The 7,129-nt window shown below is 35.0% G+C and overlaps 1 non-coding gene across 1 annotated transcript; it reads left to right on the top strand.

The window, feature by feature from the left end:
• The first annotated feature begins 1,911 nt into the window (after positions 1 to 1,911).
• Trnas-cga (transfer RNA serine (anticodon CGA)) lies at positions 1,912 to 1,993 on the top strand. Its single transcript has one exon. It is a non-coding gene; the product is annotated as a tRNA-Ser (tRNA).
• Positions 1,994 to 7,129: the final 5,136 nt, after the last annotated feature.

The following is a 7,129-nucleotide window of genomic DNA, read 5'->3' as shown; positions in this document are numbered from 1 at the left end:
TTATTGGTAAAAATTGAAATTGAAATTAACTGCAGTTGTACCAAATTAGAAATAAAAAACATGTAATTTATCTAAAAAGTTGTTGAAATAGAAAGGAACTAACCGTAGGGCACTTGATGGTAGTTATATAAAAAGCGATATGTAATAAAATAGAAGATATTACTGATACAAACTTTAAAAAGAATAGTCCGAGGGTCGATCCTTGAAAAACCCGTTTTTATTTAAGTCCAATTGTTTAAGATAACATGCAACTTTATTTGCTGCTTTCGATCAATTCAACAGATAGCACAGAAAGAGCCTTACTGAGTCATCTAACATACCATAAGCTCTTCATAATTGCGTCTACATGTTTCTTTTCATGAAGAACCTTCTCCCAGTCTTCATGATAACGTCACAAGCGTCCATGACCTTTACAATTAGAACTCAACTGTTTGTTAAAAATGTTCTCAACAAATGATGCTAACTAGGTTGATTTCTCAACCAGCTTGGATATGATGGTAAAATGCTGACAGGTTTATAAATATTACCACAGCCCTTTATCAACAGCGTGAACCACTGCTCAGATTTCCAGGGTATATGATATACTGCCTTCTCTACTGCATACGAAATGGTGCATGTATGGTACATTTATGGTGCGAACAAAGTCCCGTTTTGATCTCGGGGTCTTATGTTGATTTTCAAAAGCATATTATAGTCTCACTATATCTACCAGTTCGTTTGTATCCCCCTACCGATTGAGAAACCGAAAATCACAAATGAGATAAAAGATGCGGAGAACTTAGTTCATTTGTTGATTTATAATTTCAAATCTGATTACACCCATGATCGCAAACATCGTTATAATCTGCTCGTTTCATTAAAACGGAATTTTCAGTGTAAAAGACGACCCTGCTCGCCCGTTAATTCTAGTTCCTGGACAAGTCCATTTTCAGCCAACGGCTGTCTGCATGACTACACATATATCTACACTGAGTCATAGATGGAAAACATTACGTCGTCAGTTTCTGATATTTACAATGTCGATCCAGCAAACGAACAGAATGACAAATAAAACTTTGCATTTAACATGGATGTAACAAGCGGTATAATTTCTATGATATGAGTGCAAAGAGACATCAAACTAAACTCTCAAAATTATGGTAATTTACGGAATTAATCGACAGTTACCGAATAGGATGAACTACGTCACCCTGTAGGCTGATGACAATAAACTCATCCATAGTATACGCAATATGGCGCCGTATTAGTATGAAAAGTCCGTTATGCATGAAATACGCAGAGAATGCCAGTGATATGGCCACGTTGTTCACAGCCAGGTTAGAAATTATAAACCAATGAATGAATTGACCAAGTTCTGTGCACTTTTCATCACATTAGAAATTTCCTTTATTGAAAATGGTAAAGGTTCACACAAACAAGCTATAGACTCGCACGGGTGGGCAAACTACGGCCCGCGGGCCGCATGTGGACCTCCAAGGGTTTTCATGCGGCCTAGGAACAAGTCATCATTCGCACTGACTCTGTTTATGTTACTCTGTTTATCAAATAAATGTGCTTCTTTTGAAGTTTAAGTTTAAGTTTTCAAATAATAACAACATATTAACAACTGAAAATTAATTACATGTTATTTAGAAAAACCTTCTGTTTTTGCTATTTCAAATATTAATTATTTCACTTAATGAACTATGCGGCCCGCGACAAGGTGTAAATTTGTGTATGCGGCACTTGCACTGGAAAGTTTGCCCAACTCTGACTATAGAGTGATCTCCATCTTGCTTGCGCATAACTATAAAATAACTGCATTCACTATGAAAAACAGACACATGATTGTGATGCGGAAAAGTGAGATAAATTCCTGTAAGAACTCCAAGAATGAAACGAAATGAAAATGTGCGTATTATAGTTATAGAAGTCGTCGTGGCCGAGTGGTTAAGGCGATAGACTCGAAATCTATTGGGGTCTCCCCGCGTAGGTTCGAATCCTACCGGCGACGATATATTTTTTTTCTATGCATCAAAGGTGATAGTAGAATACATCAGTCGGATAAAAGATGAAAATTTTCCTCGATGACATAGGAAAATGTTTTTACCTATAACCTATGATTTTCTTCATGAGTTGGCTGAAAATAGACTTGTCCAGGAACTAGAATTGACGGGCGAGCACGATCGTCTTTTACACTGAAAATTCCGTTTGGAATCAAACGAGCAGATTGTAACGGTGTTAGGGATCATGGGCCTAATCAAATTTGAAAAGTAGAATGTCTTCATATGCATTTTTAATAAGTGTCAGTATCAATAGGTTCAGTCCTTCTATAAATAATTGATAACACGACTATGATCAGAGTTTGTTTTCTTAATGTAATTCACATTTTAAAAAAATCCATATGCATTACTGTGACAAAACCGAATGCAATTTAATAAATCATATTACATTGAAAAATCTGTCATTGCAAAACTCAAAACTCATCAAGAACCACATACATTTATTTAGGCAGCTCCATGTTAATGTGTCTGTCTTTGTCTTTCCCATTAAAGTATTCATTCAGGCATACGTTTTGCGATCAAAGTGAGAAAAAACGTTTCACGTACTAAATCCTTTACATATCACTGCACATATATGTACATTTGTCTCTCTCTCTCTCTCATATGTAATCACACCTAGGTTTAATTTGATACCTAATGATCTAATAGTGTGAGTGACATCTTGGATACGTTTCATTGATGTTGTACTTTTCTTGAAAGCTTTCAAATTCAAGAAATCTTCCTTGGTAAGTGAAGACATCTCTAATATCAATAATGTTATATTCAATCAATTTCTTGTAAATGATGAGTACTTTGTTTACTATTGCTAGTGTGTTCATCAACAAGTTCGTGGTCATAAGATCTTCTCCTGCTTTGAGGTTTATGTCTTTGCATTAAAATTTACAAGTAGGTAAAACATAACATCAAAGAATATTCTCCTTCTCATTTGAAAACTTTTCGGCAATTTCATCTCATAATATGACACTATTTTTGATCTCGCTTATTTCTTGTTCAAACAAGTAAACAAATTTCCTTTTAGTTGTAAGAATCCAAGTTATTTTAGAGTTAATAAATGCAAACCCACCTTTGTAGATGCTATGAAACATAGTCTCCATTTCTTATATTTACTTTGATTTCCACATAAATTTTGAAAATATTTTATTCACATCGCTCATAAAAGTTTGCATTTGCATTGCTAAGGAGTCCTAAAAAAATCGATTTAATTATGAATCACATGGGTCTTTAAAACTGTTATTATAACAATTGGTGTTATGGTTCGTTCATCCCAATTAAAAAATAAACTTCATTGTCATGTCGTTTTATTTGCATAGTCTGAACACTTAATATCAGTAGAATAAATTCCGTAACACATTCCAATTTTAACCTATGATTAAATATATCTGTACTGTATGTCTTACTTCTTATTTTGATGATAATATCGAGCTTCCGACCTGAGATCGTCGAAATAAATCTAGGTAATAAATCATTGGAAGATTCGAAAGAACCATCAAGAATTAAGATAATATCATCTGCGAACTGTGCGAATAAATACCCAGTTTCCAGTACTTTAATACTATTAATATTCTTATTATCCTTTAAATGTTATCGATAAAATTTCTGCACATGTTAAGAATAGATATGGAGATGGTTGGTCATCTTGTCTACAGCCTTCGGAGATATTGTTTTCATGTCTATTTAAATATTTACAAATTTGCGTACATATAATAAAATCCCAAACATCTTTAATCAACATCAATATGGGTTGCGTCATCCATCTTCTTAACTGGTAGTAATATTATTAGTAACTAGTAGTAATAATGTTAGTAGTTTCCATACGAACCACTCAAAATTGTCATGCAACGGCATCGTGGCAATTGACCTGTACCCGGGTGCGCTGTATTATATAGCCCTTTAGTTAATTTTACTAAAATTACTTGCATGTTTTCTCATTTCTCTGAAGCGTACTCTATCTCCAAAGTACATCGGATATTTACAATATTATGTTCTGTCGATTTTTGTCATTTATAAAAGTTTCAATAAAGGACTTAATGGAAGATAGTCCTGAATTTCACTCAGAATTTCAACCAATATGTCTTGATACATCACGTGGTGTAGTGTTGTAGTTAGACAATATATTCCTTTACTCCCCTGCTCGCGCTTGCGCCTGCGAAAGTTCAGTATATGCTCCTCGTCATCAAAGAACTTTGCACTCAATATAAGGACGTTTCGACAGAATATGAAATTTTCCGTTTTACTGCATGAGACAGGGATAATAACACCACATATACAGTTACTTGCATATAATACAAGGACAAAAGTATATCATATATGGAAGTTTGAGCATCATAAAAGGACGAAACTTCATAGAAAGCGAAAATCACCGCAGATAAAGGTGACTGTACATGATATAAGGACATGAAACGGTATATATATTGTGAGATATTTGCAGATGACATTATGACGAAAGTACATCATATCAAGAGGTTTGTACATAATATAGTTAAAATGTTCATCTAAAACAGATCTGGAGTTCCATAATGAGAGGCAAATCTCATTTCAGTAGAATTTGTAGAGAACGCAAATGTCTATTTACTCATTTTACACAACATGACATTCCCATGATGTCACTCAAAATGTATCCCATGTGATCATTAGATACGTTGTCCGATGTGTTAAACACGTATTACAACTTGATTGTTACAGCAAAGACGAGTGTGTGTTCTTTTCACGGCATCGTAAGTTGCATGACGTATTACTTATTTCTCGGATAAGTTCTCATCGAATCATGTCTGGTGTTAAGGTTTTTCTCTCCTTTGCAGGGTCAGAAAAATGCAATCCTCCACAGTTAAAGTCTCGGTTAAATCATTTCAAAGCGAAGGCCAAAATTAGAAATGATCGCGCCTATAGGATTCTCTATTTAATGTGTACAATATGCATTCTGGACGTAATCCAAAAGTAATACGTCGCTGATAGAATTTGAACATACATACATGAAAATCTAATTTTCATTTCGAACAAGGGGCCATGACAACTTCTTTAGCGTGGCAATTTCCCTATATATTATTTACAGAACCTTGATTACTTCCTTGAACTGGAAATATTGAGTTCTCACCCATCGACTTGAATGACTAGATACTAATTAGTCTATATGCTATACTGCTGTGTCTTCTGCATGAGAAATAGTGTATGTATGGTGCGAACAAAGATCCGTTTGGATCTCCGGGTCTTCTGTTAATTTTCAAAAGCATCTTAAAGTTATTCCAACTTTACTTGCGCATAGCTACAGTATAGGTGACATTGTCCAGTTTCGTAAATTGGCCCGTGGCAAATTTCTTAACTTAAGGCTATGGTGGGACTTTTTCAGTATTATTGTTTCCTATTTAAAGATATGGATCTATTTGTGAACTAGGTGTTTCGGGCTTGTGTTTTTCTTGAAATAGATGTCAGGCCTGTACACCTTCCATAGTTCCTCTGCAATATGTTGATAGTGAATTACCAATAGTTGGCTAGGAAGAAGAGCTAGCCTCCCATAGCAGTAAACACAAGGGTTCGGGTCAAGGAGAATATCTCAAAAAAACGGCTTGGATGACAACTATTTTCAATTTCATCAGCCTGTTCAATACACACTATTTTGCAGAACTGTCATCTAGAAAAAGGTGTTTGTTTGCACCGTGAGCATCATACGGTGTCAAAAATGACCTTCGGACATAAAAATTGCAGGTATAAATTTGGGATATGGGTGCATAAACGGCTTCTGTTATGAACTGCCATTGACTTCTCTGGTCAAGTGGATAATATTCTTATGCTTTGTTGTAATATACACTGCTGTCTGGCATTTCTGCGCACCTAAGGTTTTCGTTTCCAATACTGAAGCAAAACGCATATCGAATTCGAGCGATTGACAAATATAAAATACAGCAATGCTTACCATTTGAAAAGATGCATTTATCACCAGAATATTCTGTTCAAAATAATATTTATTTTGGACACAGAGGATACCACTCCCCTGTTTTCCTGAATCGCGATATGTCGGCCTATTCTGCGCATAGCTTTGAAAAGATGTAATGTTTATCCATCTTGCAATAGAAATGAAATATATTACTTTGGACTGTTTCTGTCAGCAGTTCAGTCGAGTAATTAGGTGAGAGTTATAGCTAGTTTTCAAAATTCAACGTAAAAATGCCAATAAATGGCAAGAGATAATAAGCAAACTAAACCGATGTTTTGTAAAAAGAGTTAGTAAAGTTCAACATTTTATGAAAAATAAGCTATTACGTGGAAGAGAAACAACAATGAATAGGATGCAATGTGTTTACAACGTCTTGTTAATTTGGAAAAATGACTACAGAATTTAGACACAGACAATACGCCAGGGAATTTGTTGAGAAATTATGTTCTAGCGGAAAGTACTTGGGTAGCAGACGATTTTGTACGTGTGGGACAAATTCTTGCAAAATTGGAAACTTGGATTAAAATACAGTTTTGTTTCAAGGCCCACATTTCCATCTTTGATATAATGTATTTTATTTGTATGATTCTAAAAGATGCATAGTAAATCGAAATTTCTGGGTTACAGGTTCAAGAAGGTCATGGAGTGGGTCTTCACGTTGCCATTTAGAAATCACATTTTTATGTGCATTTCGAGTCTCAATGTGGGATATTTTTGTGCACTTTCTGAATATGACTTTTCTTAATTAATGTACGATTGTTCTTTCTGGATACAAAATGGAATTTTGACCCAAAATAGCACGTGATCCAATGTTTACAGAAATGACGTATCGTTGCGCAGAATTACCCGACGTGAAGAATTGGACGACATCGCGAGTAGGTATCCAAAAAAGATGGACTCTTTTGACCTCACTTGATTCTTTATGATTTTTGTTATACTAGGTCGTTGATTGCGGTATTAAATTTGTACATAAAACCTGGCCCCTGCCCCCTAGCACTCCCTTTACAATGAAAGACAGATACATTATTGTGATCTTGAAAGATATAGTATTTCCTGTAACAACTTCAAGAATGAAACGAAATGAAAATGTGCTCGACGTAGACAGGATATCGTCGTGGCCGAATGGTTAAGGGGATAAGCTTGAAAAGTATTGGGGTCT

The sequence above is a fragment of the Sinohyriopsis cumingii genome, chromosome 4 (genome assembly GCF_028554795.1).
Source record: "Sinohyriopsis cumingii isolate HCF-2022 chromosome 4, ASM2855479v2, whole genome shotgun sequence".
Lineage (NCBI taxonomy): Eukaryota > Metazoa > Mollusca > Bivalvia > Unionida > Unionidae > Sinohyriopsis > Sinohyriopsis cumingii.
The sequence above is the reverse complement of the archived record's forward strand: the minus strand, read 5'-3'. Positions and strand labels throughout refer to the sequence as shown.